The sequence below is a fragment of the Oryctolagus cuniculus genome, chromosome 21 (assembly GCF_964237555.1).
Source record: "Oryctolagus cuniculus chromosome 21, mOryCun1.1, whole genome shotgun sequence".
Lineage (NCBI taxonomy): Eukaryota > Metazoa > Chordata > Mammalia > Lagomorpha > Leporidae > Oryctolagus > Oryctolagus cuniculus.
The window spans coordinates 21,644,290-21,661,220 of NC_091452.1; the positions used below are offsets into that span (position 1 = coordinate 21,644,290).

The 16,931-nt window shown below is 44.3% G+C and overlaps 1 protein-coding gene across 7 annotated transcripts in view; it reads right to left on the minus strand.

Moving 5' to 3' along the window:
- The window catches only part of TTC28 (tetratricopeptide repeat domain 28), a 689,946-nt gene that overhangs the window by 211,515 nt on the left and 461,500 nt on the right, over positions 1-16,931 (minus strand). The window lies entirely within an intron of this gene.

The following is a 16,931-nucleotide window of genomic DNA, read 5'->3' on the forward strand; positions in this document are numbered from 1 at the left end:
GAACTGCTATCAACTATTCCCAGCAAAGTCAGACTCTGAAACCATTCAATTCAACCTTGTAGCCCCATTGTAATGCAGACAAATAAAACATGGAATCATATTTGAATATTCCAAATTCAACTCATTTCATTGCTTTCTTGTTCTCCTAACTATACACTTGGGATAGTATAATTGAAACGAGGAGGTTTCCAAAATGGTGTTACAGAGCTGGTAAAGTGGGACGCAATGGGCAGGTCCCTGAGAGTCGGGGGCTTTGACCACTGACTGCCCACTGGTCCCTTCAGGCCCTCAAGTGTGGGGCCCACACATGAGGGGACCATCCAGGGATGACAGCAGCACCCCGGAAGCTCGCTTTCAGCTCAAGCCGAGTTCGGCACAGCAAAGCTGCCCAGAGAGCTCCTGTTGCACCTGACAGACTTGACGACACTCTCTGCTCCAAGAGAGGATTTGGAAAACTGCAGTTCTTTTGAGATACTTAAATTATTTTTTTTTTATTTTTTTTTTGACAGGCAGAGTGGACAGTGAGAGAGAGAGACAGAGAGAAAGGTCTTCCTTTGCCGTTGGTTCACCCTCCAATGGCCGCCGCGGCCGGCGCACCGCGCTGATCCGATGGCAGGAGCCAGGAGCCAGGTGCTTTTCCTGGTCTCCCATGGGGTGCAGGGCCCAAGCACTTGGGCCATCCTCCACTGCACTCCCTGGCCACAGCAGAGGGCTGGCCTGGAAGAGGGGCAACCGGGACAGAATCCGGCGCCCCGACCGGGACTAGAACCCGGTGTGCCGGCGCCGCTAGGCGGAGGATTAGCCTAGTGAGCCGCGGCGCCGGCCGAGATACTTAAATTAAAAAAGGAAATCTAAAGAAGGGCAAAGTTCCCTCTCTAAGGACTGCTGCATGGCGTGGTAGTGAATAGCATGCATGACACAATGTGCCTGGGCTCCAGCCGGAATACTCACATAGTGGGCACCTGCTCTCTGGCCTGGCCACCGGCTGACACACAGCCGTCGGAGATGAAGGAATGGAAACAGCCTTTGTGGCAGTAGCCCGCATCCTGCACTAGCAGATTCTGGCTGGCGTCCCTTCCACTGGGAAAGGTAACAGAAGCTGACAAAGAAAATGTAAGCTCCTTTTCCACTTGCAGTGGTCCCATCAGCCCACGTGGCAGTGTGACAGACAAGAGAGACAGCAAAGAATGCAAGGCACGATCCCCAGGCACGGGGAGGCCACTCTCAGCTGAGCGTAGGCGCGAGCTCTGTGGGCTGTAACAGGCTTATTGATCCTGCAGGAGCGTTCCGCAGGTTATTAACTCTAACTCAGGAGACCCAGACAGGACTCATTACAACCCATCCGCAGGTGACCGCGCCTTGAGGCTGCACCTTCCCACAGGCGGGAGGCTCTTTGTCTTCTTACTGCCCACGTCACACCTGGCCCTCCCAGGAGGGTCCTCACAGGCTGTTTCCTCACCGCACTTCCTCACACGCCACGGCAGACTCTCCAGGGACTTCTGTTGGGCTTCACTAAGGTGCTGGGGTGCAGGGAGGCTGGGAGGAGTCAGCAGAAACAGCCTTTTCCCTGGCACCCCCCTGTACCAGCCCTGAAGGTCTGAACGTTCAGTGTGAATTGCACCAAATCTTTTTCTATATGGGCAAGAAAAGCTTCCCAGAACTGTAAATTCTTTGAGGTCTCATTCATTCCAATCCCAGGATTTCAATCCTCCTCAGCCAAAAAGAATGACCTAATAGGAAGTCTAACCTCATTATTCAATACTGTGTGTGAGTTTCTGGCAAAAAATGTTCAAGTAAGAGAGAGGTGTACATCTATGTGAGAAACTTGTACTGGTGAAAAATGTACCAAGTATTTTACCAACGTGAGTTACAGAAAATATTAGTATACAACTTTGGTGATCCTCCTATTTGTATTTATTCAAGCATGTTCTAAAGTCAGTATCTCTAACATTACTTTCAACAATTTGTTCATGCTACAAATACCGAGTAGACACCATAGCACACATAGGTATGCGCTAGAGACGGGAAGGTGAAAACACATAGATGAATCAAGTACAGTCTCTGCTCTTGAGGAGCCAATAGTCTACAATAGGAGTGAGAATGTCAACACATGGAAACAGAACATGACACATGCTTTTAGACAAGGGCTACAGAAACTCAAAGAGAAGATCAGAACATCTAAGCCTGGGTTTTTCTGAAACACAAGGAAGGGAAATGAGCCTAGCATTCTATTTCTAAATTTTAAGTCCACATCCCTGCAGAGGTCAAAATGCACAGCTTGTATCTGTAACTCTTCTAACTCCGCCCAGAGTCACAGGATAAATCCAATACGAGAGTGGCTGATGTCTGCAGATCACAGCTGGGAACAGCTCTGGGTTCTGTTTGGTTTACAAGTCCTAAGGGAGGTCATGGAATGTTAGCAGTTTACACATGGCTGATGGGGAGAAGCTATGCACGGGCCATCAGGAACTCAGCTCTAATACACCAGGCACAGCCATTAGAAAAGGCCATGAAAATAAATGTCTGGAAAGAAGACATTTGTTGTTGCAAAGAACCAAAGAAGCCAAACACCAGGCCATTTACCTCCCTAACTATACATCTATTCCAGCTTTGATTATTGCAAAGAAACAATGGAAACAGTTTTTATATATGAACACAGATCAACGCTTAGAAATGTATGGGGTGTTTTCTTTTTTAACTAAGACAGATATTTATTAATTATAAAACACTATGCATGATATTTCATAATCTCTGAGGAAGTCTCTAATAAAGAGTTGGGAGCCATGGACAACTTTTAAAGTATTTACGTACAATATGTAAGTCAGGTTTGGGTTTTCTTACAGCACACAAGGCATAGATGGGGAATGCCAGCCCATGGCCCTTTCTAGGGGGCGTTGCTTCCTCACCATCCCTGTTGGGAGTCACCACAGCACCTGTGAGTACTGTGGATTTCTACCACCCCATCACGCGTGGCTGACCCAGGCATGGGCACCTGATTGCAAGACAGCCAATGAGTTGAATGGCCAATTACCTATTTTGTAGCCTGGAATGAAGAAAAGGGCTCCAACTAATCAAATTAATCCACTCTCAGGAATTTAAACTGATAAATATTTCTAAAATGAGGCAGCTAAGTGTCGTTCAAGCTGAAAGACCAGGTACAAAGAGCGACCACCTGAGGCCACAGGGGAGCTGAGCAGCGGAGACGGCGAGGGGCAGGAAGCCGCCCGCTGCAGGGAAGCTGCTGGCGCTGGCTGGAGCCTCCATCCCAGACACAGCAGCCCACAGCAAACACCCTTGAACCTTTTGCAAATGAAGAAACCAAGGCTCGATGTAATGAAATGATCGGTTGAGTCTCAGAGCCAAGACTGAACTGACTCCCATACGTGGCTCAAGACAGAAAAGCAATGTGAACAAATAAAATAATTTAGTGGCTCTTGAGATTTGTGAAAATTTTTTTTCTTTCTTTTCTTCAAGGTTTGTTTGATGACATGACATTGTTTATGCAGTTTAAAAAATTTTTCCATTTTGATTTTGAATTCTATTTCTTTTATTGCTTTATAATTAATACTAGAATATTATTTGGGTATTGAATTCTAGGTCTTTTCAGGGATAATTTTAGAGAAAATCAGGCACACTGGTAGAAAAGTGGACTAAAGTTTGCTCAACTGATTTCTATGTGAAGTTTGGAATTTTTTTTCATGTTTTACTGCTTTTAAATTGAATCACATTATGACAAGATTTTACTCCTATTTTAATTATTTTCATTTTCCTTCATATCAGGAGGTATGGAATGGACAACCTCAACCTCACAAACTGCAAGCATTTTCATTAATGTACTATTTATAACCCTTCTAGAATACTGTCATATTGTTTATGCAACTAGTGAAACAGTGAAAAACAAAATAAAATGATGATAAAAAACAACCCAAGGGTTGATTCCCTAGTTGAACATACGTATTCCAAATAACGTTCAGACATTAAAAATTCACCAGCAATACATCACACCACTGAAAGCCATGCGCTGTGTTTGTTACAAGAGCACAAGGAGCCATAACTAACGTGCATTGTACAGCCTAATCCATCACTGGATAAATGACAATGGAAGAGTTCACTAAAATTGTCAGGGTCCCAAAGTCCGTTTTCTATAATGCTTGCCTCATCCTCTCATTTTAAATCCTAATCAAAAGGAGGGAGAAGCTAGAATCCCTGAAGTGTTTCTCCACACATTGTGAAACAAAGCAATGAATAAAATCCCTAAACGCAGATACACCCTAGCAAAGCACAGGAAAACTAGAACTGACTTCTAAACAAGAATTATAATGCTGAGCTGTTCCAGTGAGATTGTGAACTCAAACACAATAAGCTCTTAAAATATACTCACTGATGGGCAATTAGTCAATGAGTACCTTCAACCCGAGCGTGATCTTTTATATTTTCTCCAAGGAACAGGCTAATATGAATTATAAGTGCTTCTTATTTCAAGCTTTTCTTTTTTTTTTAATTTTTATTTGACAGGTAGAGTAATAGACAGTGAGAGAGAGACAGAGAGAAAGTTCTTCCTTCTGTTAGTTCACCCCCCAAATGGCCGCCACGGCCGGCACTGCGCTGATCCGAAGGCAGGAGCCAGGTGCTTCTCCTGGTCTCCTATGCAGGTGCAGGGGCCCAAGCATTGGGCCATCCTCCAATGCCCTCCCGGGCCACAGCAGAGAGCTGGAGTGGAAGAAGAACAACCGGGACTAGAACTGGCGCCCATATGGGATGCCAGTGCTGCAGGTGGAGGATTCGCCAAGTGAGCCACAGCACCAGCCCCCAGGCTTTTCTGATACACAGAATTATGAGGTTGAGTCATACTGTAGTAGAAAAGGATAGACTGGTGTTTAATCAAGCTACTTGTACGGCAGGAGGGAAATTAAAGCCCAAAGAGAGGAAACAACTCACCAAGAATCACAAAGCGTGAGCAGCCCTCAGATCTTGTTCTTCATCGAAACTCACGTCTTTTCCAACTACTCTCATGGCTTTGCTTTGGTTTTCTTTTTCATGCTAAAGCAGGCAAGCCCCACGGTCCTGAGGAAGAAGTGACCTCTGTGCCCACACGTGGTGCCTGGTCTAGTGCCCTCACCCAGCTTCAGAAAGGAAAGGACGCTCATCTTCACCTCCCGTGAAACTCCACAATCAGTGGCAAAGGTAATTGGCCTCGAAATTCCAGATTTCTCCTTTCCACTAATAATTCCTAGGACTCAAGGTGAGATGCTGCTTTAAATGAGGTTCCAGCCAACGTGAGATAAGAGTGGAGCTTAAATATAGGTTTAAAAAGTATAGGTTTTCAAGCCATACAGAAGACTAGCCCCATTAGATATGAAAACATTCTATAAAGCCTCTAGAATAAAACCAGTGGCAATAGTGGTAGGGAAGAGGCACAGAATAGAGAGCAGGCAGTATACGAGTCTACAGCCAGACTGCATTTATCCAGAGAAAATCAGTTTGCAGAGGTGGGTGACCAACTGCTGGCAGCCCTGACCCCAGGGGCTGGGCTTTTTTATATTTCAGAAGGGCTATGGATGGGGTGGGGGTAAGAAACAGCAGGAGGAGGTGAATTCCGGGAACTGGTCTCCTGGGTGGCTGTGTGGGACCTGGGGAACTGGGAAAGAATACAGGGGTGGGGTGTGAAGGCAATAGGGTGCGAGACCCAATTGAGATTCAAGGCAAGGAGTATATATTCCAATATTTATCTATCCTTCGGGCAACCAGCGACAATGGCTAAGGCTTATGTCCTTGTTCCTTCAAGTAGAACCTGCACAGACAAGAACAATGGAGACAGAGTACAAAGTCCACAGCAGACACAAGTGCAAGGAAATTTGGAATGTGATAATGGTGGTTTCTTAAAAACACTTGAGGCAGAGATAGGTATTTTAATAAATGTTTGTGGAAAAGCTGGATAGCCTTTGGGAAAAGAAAAAATTTGATCCATACCTCACATTACACATAGAATGAACTTAAGGGGCCAGTGCCATGGCTCACTTGGTTAATCCTCCACCTGTGGCGCCCGCATCCCATATGGGCGCCAGGTTCTAGTCCCGGTTGCTCCTCTTCCAGTCCAGCTCTCTGCTGTGGCCTGGGAGGGCAGTGGAGGATGGCCCAAGTGCTTGGGCCTTTGCGCCCTCATGGGAAACCAGGAGGAAGTACCTGGCTCCTGGCTTCAGATTGGCACAGTGCACTGGCTGTGGCAGCCATTTGGGGAGTGAACCAACGGAAGGAAGAACTTTCTCTCTGTCTCTCTCTCTCACTGTCTATAACTCTACCTGTCTAATAAAAAAAAAGAATAAACTTAAAATGGATCATACATAAAGTAGTAAAAACTGAAGCCACATGATTGTTACTGTTAACTTGGTTAATAGCAATGGAAATGAAGTAACAGCTATTACTCTTTGAGACTCTTCATGGTCTAATACAATGGTGGACACACAGGGAGGGGCCTGGTAAGCTCCAGCACAGCTTTCTGGCTTATTCTACATCCAGGTGACTGCTGGTCTTACTGAGAGCAGCCTCAGGTGCATCACCAGACCCCTGGAAATAGTCACACAGAGGCAAAATCTTCCCTACACACTATTTCCATGAACTCGTTTTTTGCTTGCTTGATTGATTTGTATGGCAGAGTTATAGAGAGGTAGAGAGAGGTCTTCCATCTGCTGGTTCCCTCCCTAAATGGTCTCAATAGCCAGAGCTGCACCAATCCAAAGCCAGGAGCCAGGAGATTCTTCTGGGTCTGCCATGTGGGTGCAGGGGCCCAAGGACTTGGGCCATCTTCTACTGCTTTCCCAGGCCACAGCAGAGAGCTGGATGGGAAGTAGAGCAGCTGGGACTCGAACCAGTGCCCATATGGGATGCTGGCACTGAAGTGAAGCAGCCAGGACTCAAATCAGTGTCCATATGGGATGCTAGCACTGCAGGCAGCGGCTTTACCTGCTATGCCACGGTGCTGGCCCCTCCATGAACTCATCTTTTACAACCCTTCTTCAGCAGAAAAATATAGAATGGGAATCTGGAATTGGTTCTGTGATCTGAAAAGACGTAAAGACATTAGTGGCCGGTGGTAACTGGGACACTAGTAGTGTTGGTGTACAGCAGACAGAAAACGAAAATATTACCTGCAGTCACCTGAATTCAAGTGCCAATACAGCCCAAAGCTTCAAGTGACCAAAAAGTTGCTACAATAGTATGTTAGAAGAGATGGATTCTGGGCCAGCGCCGCGGCTCACTAGGCTAATCCTCCGCCTGTGGTGCCGGCACCCAGGGTTCTAGTCCCAGTTGGGGAGCCGGGTTCTAGTCCCATTTGCTCCTCTTCCAGTCCAGCTCACTGCTGTGGCCTGGGAGGGCAGTGGAGGATGGCCCAAGTGCTTGGGCCCTGCACCCCATGGGAGACCAGGAGGAAGCACCTGGCTCCTGGCTTCGGATTGGTGCCGGCTGTGGCAGCCACTTGGGGAGTGAACCAATGGAAAAAGGAAGACCTTTCTCTCTCTCTCTCTCTCTCCTCTCTCTCTCTCTAACTCTGCCTGTCAAAAAAAAAAGAGAGAGAGAGAGAGAGATGGATTCTAAGGATTTGGGGCTTGGTTGGTTGCTTCTGAGCATGCCACAGAACTCGAAAAAAGAAAATTTCAATCTCAGCACTTGAAAGTCCCAACTCAAGTCAGGATAAGGAACCAGAAAGCTTCCATGCCCTGAAAGAAGCCCCCCCCCCCTTTTTTTTTGACAGGCAGAGTGGACAGTGAGAGAGAGAGAGAGACAGAGAGAAAGGTCCTCCTTTGCCATTGGTTCACCCTCCAATGGCCACCGCGGCTGGCGCGCTGCAGCCGGCGCACTGCGCTGATCCGATGGCAGAAGCCAGGTACTTCTCGTGGTCTCCCATGGGGTACAGGGCCCAAGCACTTGGGCCATCCTCCACTGCACTCCCTGGCCATAGCAGAGAGCTGGCCTGGAAGAGGGGCTACCGGGACAGAATCTGGCGTCCCGACCCGGACTAGAACCTGGTGTGCTGGCGCCGCAAGGCGGAGGATTAGCCTGTTGAGCCACGGCGCCGGCCAGCCCTTCTTTTCTTAAAACATGTATTCAAGACTTCTGAAAACTAGGATATCCACTGTGGAGGAATGGAACCCTGAATAAAAACAGTAGAGGCAGCCAGCCATATTCTGATGAAGCTGAGGAGCTCAGGCCCGCAAGGGTTAATTTTTCCTTGCACGACAACTTTGTAATGGCCCTCCTCAATATGACTGCCTGACTAAACTAATGGTTGACTAAAACCTGAAATCCCCCCATCTTTCCTTTGAACCTTCCCCCTCTTTATCCTGACTTCTGGATTACATAAGCATTTTTAGGATTTTCCCTCCTGCAGTGGCTGATTAGTTTTCTCTCCCTCCCTTCTCCTTTCCCTGGTTGTTCTTACAGTTCTTTTTAACTCGAATTCTATACAGAATTAAGTCCTGTCATAGCTTGAGCATGATCTGGTTCCCCAATCCATGCAGATGTTTAAACATCAAAGTCTTTTGTTAACAGTTAAATGGATTAAGAGTAGAAACTTAATCAAATTACTGAGTGTGCAGGGGGGTGTTTGGGAAGGGATTCAGTTGTATCAGGGTGCTGAAGCAGGGCCCAGGACTGAATCACGGTGCTCCATAAGGAGAAACACTGACCTGGGGGAGTGTGCCCCTGTCTCTCTCTGCCTGGCTCACCATGCGACCCCTCCTATACACACAGTCCATCATCACTTGCTTCATGGGACACCATTTCAGTGGGGCCACCCATTCTTGGACTGTGAACCACCAAAACCAGGAGTCAAAATAAGCCTTCTTCCTTCATACGTAGCTCCTCTCAAGCACTTGTTATAGTGATGAAAGCTGACTAATCCATGCCCTAATGCCCCAAGGCATTCACTGTTTGTAATGACCTAACCCGTCTCCTATGCATCATAGAATAGTACTAATTACATTCCATCCTTAGGTGAACTGAGACAACAGTCAAATTATCTCCTGTGTTCTGTGGCTGAGATGAGGAACCCCCGTTGAGAAAGGTTGTTAGAGTTTATGGTATACAGCTTGAACTTACTATATTCTACCTATAGATAATTTATACAGTTTCATTAAAGTAGAAATCTTGCAACAGTATACCTTTATTTTCCCCTTTTCCTTTGAGCTACTGTTGCAATACATTTTATTTCAACATATAAGCCCCAAAAGCATTATTATTTGTGCTTTATACCATCAATTATCTTTTAACTAAATGAAACAATGAAGGTAAACACTGATATTTATCCACATATTTAGATTTTGGGGTTTATTTTTTCCTTTGTGTAGATCTAAGTTTCTCTCTGGCATCATTTTTGTTTCACCTGAAAACTTCCTTTAGTACTTCTTTAGGGCAAGCTTGTTGTTGACCATTTTTCTTAGCTTTTGTTTTTTCTAAAAACATCTTTGTTTCACCTTCATTTTTGAAGCATGTTTTTGCTAGACATTGGATTCCAGGATGATAGATTTTTCTTTCAACATTTCAAAGATGCCAGCCGATTGTTTCCTGGCTTGTACTGCTCCTGACGAGAGGTCAGTGATCACTCTTACCTTTGTCCCCCTTTACGCAACGTCTTTTTCCTCTGACTGCTCTTTACCGTGTTTGCAGCAGTTTGAGTCTGCAGCACATTACTTTATGCTTTCCTGCATGGATGGGGTTCACTGAGTTTCCTGGGAATATTTATTTCATAATATTAGGGAATAATAGCTAATGTTATAATAATTTCATATTAGTCATTTCTTCAAATAACTGTCCCCATTCCGGGAATTCAAGCACATATATTTTAGACTGCCAGACAGTACTTAATGGACCACTGATTTTCTATCCATTTTTCTGTGCTTCAGTTTGGATGGTTTCTATTGTTTCATCTTTAAGTTATTTGATCTCTCCTTCAGCTATGTCTAATTAGTTATTAATCCCGCCTGGTAATTATTATTTCCAAAATTACATTTTTCCAACCTGAAAGTTTCATTTCTTTATTGATTACATCAAACGTTTGCTTTGAAATCCTAAAACAGACATATAGTAGCTGTTAAAAGACCTTGTCTGTTACTTCCATCATGTGGATCATTTATTTGCAGATAAGTTTTTAAATTTCAAGACTTTTAGAGTTTGTTAGAATGGGCCTAGCATAGACAGTACCAGGGAGGCTTAGTCCCACTCCTAAGATACAGCCCTTTTAAGGGCTCTACTAAATGGGGGTTTAATAAGGTCTGCAGTAATTATACTTTCCATGGATTCATGGGTTAACCTCAAGCAAATACAGTTTAGTATTCACCCAAAGACTTGATGGCACCCATAGATAGATTTCTGGAGGTCTTTTCCTTTGTCACTCCTTTTCTCTGCTCAAAAGATTCCAGATACTTCAGACTCCTCAAAGTATGATCTACTTTTCTTTAAGTCAGGGAAACCACAGTTATCTTCTTGGGTTCCTCTCCCTGCAGTATGATTCGTAAAGAGTTCTACACAGAACTAGATGCAGAACCTAGGCAAGACTCAATTCTCTATTCTCCTTCTCTCAGGGGTCATAATCCTGTACTATGTGTTCAATATCAGCAAACAGATTTTTTTTCATATACATTGGCCAGTATTATAGATGTTTACAGAAGAAAGATTAATCTACCAGTTATTCCATCATGAACAAAGCAGAACTTTTGTTCTTTTTCATTCTCTTTGCTTTCTCTAATTTTCCTTCTATCTAACACAGTCTAGTTCAACAGAATTTTCTGCAATGATGGAAATTCTATAACCTTCTCTGTCCACATGTGGCTATTGAGAACTTAAAATGTGACTAGTAACATTTGCTTCAGCTTGAAAAAATGCAGAAAACTAGAAACAGCATCACTGCTTTTTTGTTTTGTTTTCAAAATATTTATTTATGTGAGAGGTAGAGTTACACAGAGAGGGAGAGACAGAAAGAGAGATCTTACATCTGTTGAATCACTCCCCAAATGGCTGCAACAGCTGGAGCTGGCCCAATCCTAAGCCAGGAGCTAGGAGTTCCTCCAGGTCTCCCACGCAGATGTAGGGGCCCAAACACTTGGGCCATCTTTTACTGCTTTCCCAGGCCATAGCAGAGAGCTGGATCAGAAGAGGAACATCTGGGATATGAACCAGCGCTCATATGGCATGCCAGTGCTGCAGGCAGAGGCTTAGCACACTATGATACAGCGCCGGCCCCCAGCATCACTGCTTTGTACAATAAGAAAACAACTGGGCAGAGTACAAATCAATGACTTTCTTGAATTGAACAGACAATTGAAGTCATAGGGCAGACAATTAACCTGAAATCTAGAGAGAGGCAAGCAACTACAGAAAGAAATAGGGCCTGGACATTTGCTTACCTGAGACTGATGCTGCTAAATATCATAAAAGCCAAAAAGGGGCCAGCACTGTGGTGTAGTGAGTAAAGCTGCCACCTGCAGTGCCAGCATCCCATATGGGTGCTGGTTCAAGTCCCAGCTGCTCCACTTCTGGTCCAGCTCTCTGCTATGGCCTGGGAAAGCAGTAGAAAATGGGCCAAGTCCTTGGGTCCCTGACCCATGTGGGAAAAACCTGGAGGAAGCTCCTGGCTGCTGGCTTTGGATTGGTGCAGCTCCAGCCATTGCAGTCAAACCAGTGGATGGAAGACCAATCTCTCTCTCTCTCTCTCTCTCTCTCTCTGTCTCTGTCTCTCCCTCTCTCTGCCTCTCCTTCTTTTCTGTGTAATCTTTCAAATAAATAAAATAAATCTTTGAAAAAGAAAGCCAAAAGGAAGATTAAATCTAAAATGTTAATTAGCTGTTAGAGGGTTAGCATTGTCAATCGCTTCTTGGCCTTTTGGCTAGGATCAAGTGTAGGGGTTCGTACTGTCTACCACAAGAACATGAAGGCCCAGGTAACACTGCAGGGACTTCCTTACCCTCATGCAGGCTTTCCCTCCAGGGACTCCAGCGGGCTCAGACAGAAAAGACAGGGGAGAAAGGAACAGAACTCTGAACAAAGGGATGGAGATACATGGTAAGATCTGATGAAGCTGAGGACCGTATGCCCCCAGGGTAACTTCCCTTGGCCTGGGAGCCTGTAACACCAAGTTACTGCCTTGCAGGAGTGCTAACCTTCCCTAGACTGAGCCTCCAGCCCTCAGGAGCTGTCTTTACTTCTAGACCAGGGTTCTAAACTGTGGCAGTACTGAGATTTGGGGATAAAAAACTGTTCGGGGGGCACTTGTGCACCTTATGATGTTTAGCAGCATCTCTGACCTCTAACCACTAGAAGACAGAAACAAATGAATCTGACTGAATTTCAAATAAATAACACAGTCATATTAAAGAATGAGAAATGATCCAAGAAATTTTAGAACCCAGTATTTTGACTATGTGATCTCAGACAAATAAAAAAAAATCCAAAACAAATATGGAATTCTGGTTAGGAAGCTTGTTTTTTTTTTTTTCCCCACAATTGTATGAATTGGTACTTCTGGAACTACTTTCTGTGTATTAGAGGACTGGACGTAACAGAAAATCGGGTTTCTCACTGTTGAAGCAGGGAGCAACAAAGATGGAAAGAAGGAGCACTGGGATGAATTCTCTTTTGTAACACAAGATTAGAATTGGAGGTATTATAGGGAAATGTGATCTTAAATACATAGTTTTATGTTATAGAATATCAAATTAACTATAGGTGCATGTGTATATGTTATATATGCTTAGGTATATAAATACATGTGAATGTGTATGTAAACCTGTGTATCTATTCATAGATATATGTGTATATAGTTGTACAAATCTGTGTATACACAGACATAGGAGTATATGTATAAAATATGTGTTCCCCTAGCTTAGTTTCCAGAGAGGGAATCAGTGATGCCTCAGTAGTGACAGATACACCTAGATGAAGATCCATGATTTCTGATGTCCATTCTCCCTCACTTCCCAGGGCTGACTCTAGGACCTGGGCGGGGAAAGCAGATCATGACTCTGGGACGTGGTACTGCACCAGAAAGGAAAGAAACACTCAACTAATGGAGAAATAGCAAGAGCACACGGGAGTCAACCTAAAAAGGCTCTAAGCCTGGGACAGCGTTATTATCAAATAACAACAGAAACCACCCTTTAACCCACTTAACAAAATACGAATCCATGTGAGTCTGCTGATTAAATTAATAAATAAGTGATGGGAAAAGGAAAGCTCTTCTTTCAGAAGGATGCCAACTATCAAATAGAGAAGGAATGAACTCATCTCAAAGTGTCTACCAACAAATTACTTACAAATTGTAAAGAAGTAAACTATCATTTCACAGTGGAGAAATCTGGCAGACCTTACAAAAAAATCATGTTCAAAGTTCACCACCTCCTTGGGCCGGCGCTGTGGCACAGAAGGTTAATCCTCTGACTGTGGTGCCAACATCCCATATGGGCGCTGGTTCTAGTCCCAGCTGCTCCACTTCCTATCCAGCTCTCTGCTATGGCCTGGGAAAGCAGTAGAAGATGGCCCAAGTCCTTGGGCCCCTGCACCTGTGTGGGAGATCCAGAAGAGGCTCCTGGCTTCGGATTGGCACAGCTCTGGCCTTTGTGGCCATTTGGGGAATGAACCAGCAGATGGAAGACCTGTCTCTCCCTCTCACTGTCTGTAACTCTACCTCTCAAATAAATAAATACAATCTTTTTTTTTTTTAAAGAGTTCACCACCCCCAGTCCTGGAATGAGGTCCCCAGTTCCCGGCGTCTCCTGACAAGACACACCATGAAGCACCAGCATCACCTCTGTTATGTTCCTGCTCCAAATGTAAAATCAGACTCTAACCATGAAGAAACTCAGACAAACCCAAATTCGGAAATAGTCTACAAAATAAATGGCCTTGGGGCCGGTACTATGGTGCAGTGGGTTAAAGCACCAGCCTGCAGTGCCAGCATCCCATATAGGTGCCAGTTCAATTCCTGGCTGCTCCAATTCCAATCCAGCTCTCTGCTGTGGCCTGAGAAAGCAGTAGAAGATGGCCCAAGTCCTTGGGCCCCTGTACCCACATGGGAAGACCTAGAGAAAGCTCCTGGCTCCTGACTTTGGATCAGTTCAGCTCCAGCCATTTCAGCCATTTGGAGAGTGAACCAGTGGATGGAAGACCTCTCTCTCTGTGTGTGTCTCTATCTCTCTCTGTAACTCTGTCTCTCAAATAAAAATAAATCTTAAAAAAAAAAAAAGAAAATGATAATGAAACTAGAGAAAGGAGGATAAAACAATCAAAATAATTAGAATTCTTGGAATTTGTTACATGGTTTTACATTTAAAAGACCAGGCTCTTTTATATATATATATATATATATATATATATATATAAAACAAAACTAAGTGAGGCTAGGAATGAAGCATTTAAATAAATAGGATGGCTAAAACCAGATTCATTCCACAGAATGCTAGCAGAAATACTACTAGAAGCTTAAAAGTGGCATTCTGAAGATAAGAAAAGCAGCATTAATAAAATGGCATGTCAGAAACTACTTTTGGTCATCTACATAGCAACCCAGAGGTTCTTGCCTCGGCTACAGCATGTAGATCACCAGTGACTACTGTCTGCTCTGCACGTAGGCCCGGCCCCTTCCTTCCTTGTAGTGAGTGGGGCACTTGCCAAGAGTCTATCAGGCCTGCTTCCAAGTAAGCCGATGTCACTCATATTACTAGTTACAGTACTAACACAATGTAATGTGTAAACCAATGAACTATGAGGGCATTAAGAAAGCTCTTGTTTCTCTAAAGATTACATTGAATACTTTAAGAAAGACAATATAGTTGAGGTAAATTCAATTTGGGAGAAATGATTGGAAAATATTAGAAAAAAATCATAAAAATCTAGCGTGGTTCTGCACCTAGATTTCTTTGCAAATCATGCCCTCAATTCTTGCCTCTTTCTGAAGAAACTGAAATTATAAATAGGTATGGTTCATGCAAAAATAACTGTAGAATTTTACATTAAACAACAAGCATCGGTACTATAACTTCAGGTTAGTGCTTTCTCATGTTTGATTTAGAATAAATAATAAGCTTGAATATGTATTTAACATTGTTATGATTCCTTTTCTATTTTTTTTTCATTAACTAACTAATTACTGTACTGACTGGGTAAGTTATTTAACAAATGTGCTCAGTAACATAAGAGGCTAGAAATAACAATAAGCAGATTCATTGTGATTGGACAACCAGCACCCTGCTTTTCTTTTTTTCTTTTTTTTTTTTTTGAAGATTTATTTTATTTATTTGAAAGAGTTACAGAGAGAGATAGAGACAGAGAGAGAGAGGTCTTCCACCCTCTGGTTCACTCCCCAGATGGCTGCAACGGCCCGAGCTGCGCCGATCCAAAACCAGGAGTCAGGAGCTTCTTCCAGGTCTCCCACGTGGGTGCAGGGGCCCAAGAACTTGGGCCATCTTCTACTGCTTTCCCAGGCCATAGCAGAGAGCTGGATTGGAAGAGGAGCAGCCAGGACTAGAACCAGGGCCCATATGGGATGCTGGCGCTTCAGGCCAGGGCTTTAACCCGCTGCATCGCTGTGCCACAGCGCCAGCCCTGACCCTGCTTTTCAAACTGTGGCCACAGTGGGCTGCTGATCTGCAAACTGTCTCTGGTCAGCAATAAGATATGTATAGTAGACCCATTTGACAGAGCAATTTTGTCTACTTAATAATAATTTTTTAAATGGGCCTTGCATATCTTACTCTATGCATATTACAAAAGTGTCAATTTGTGATGAATTGGAAATTTAAGACAGATCTTAACCACAGAGAGTTTGAAAAGCACTCTCCCAATACCACGTGAATTTTGATGCTCAGATCAAGTACTGCCGACTACAGGTTAGAAGAGGAAGAGCTGACTCAGCAGGAAAATTCTTGGAGTCTGAAGCTTGCGTTTTAGGGAGTGTGGAACAGTCACAGGCACCTAGTGTAAGCTCTAGCTCCCTGTTTTAGTGACCTCACAACTTATGTGGGACGGAACGCAGGCCAGGCATCTCTGACAGAAAAGGTAAGCAGGCTGAGATAAAGGTAAATAGGACAGGGGTGGGGGCGCGTGCGGCGGTGGGGGCGGTTAATGATAGAGACACAAATACAGAACAGCTTCCTCCAAACTGCCTTGAGCCTGGCAAGTTCATTCAATTCATTCAACAAATACTGAGCAGCCTCTATGTGACAGGCACCATTAGAGGCACTGGTGATTCAGAATGCATAACATGAGAAATCCTTGCCTTGTGGGTCTTAGATTTTAGAGTGAGGAAAAAGACAACAAAAATAAATTAGCATATACATCTATTTTGTAGAGTCTAAAGTGTCATTGATTATTAGATACATCCCCACTTCAGATATTCAAATGTGAACAAGAAATGTGCTGGGAGTCGATAAGCTGGGCAGCGAGGTTTCCAGTGATAAGCTCGGAGGAGAAGATGAAGCAGGGAGGGGGTGGCAGGGTCAGGCGGGTTTGGGTAAAAGCCTGAGGAGGTGAGCAAACGAGCTAAGCGGTGTCGTGGGCAAGGGCAAAGCGGGACGGAGACCAGCCACAGCCTCAACACAGAGACGTTTACACAAGGACAGCGCGGAGCCCGCCCAGGGAAATCTCTTCTCACGGCCTCCTCTGTCGTTACCCTTCACCTCCTTTCAAATACGGGGAATTCTCGGAAACATAATTTATCTTGATTTTCTAATCGGAAGGTAGGCAAAGGGTGATTTAACTATGGAGAGGAAAAAGGCTGAAATAAACGCACCACTCCACCTGAACCAGCGAACAGACGTAGGAGTGCTACTGGAGGATTTAATTGACTTCAAGGATAGTCTTCTTGCTATCAGGATATAAAGGAGGCAAATGAAAACTGAAAGAGCTTCAAAAGAGAACCTAACGCTCTGTATTTTCCCTTCGCC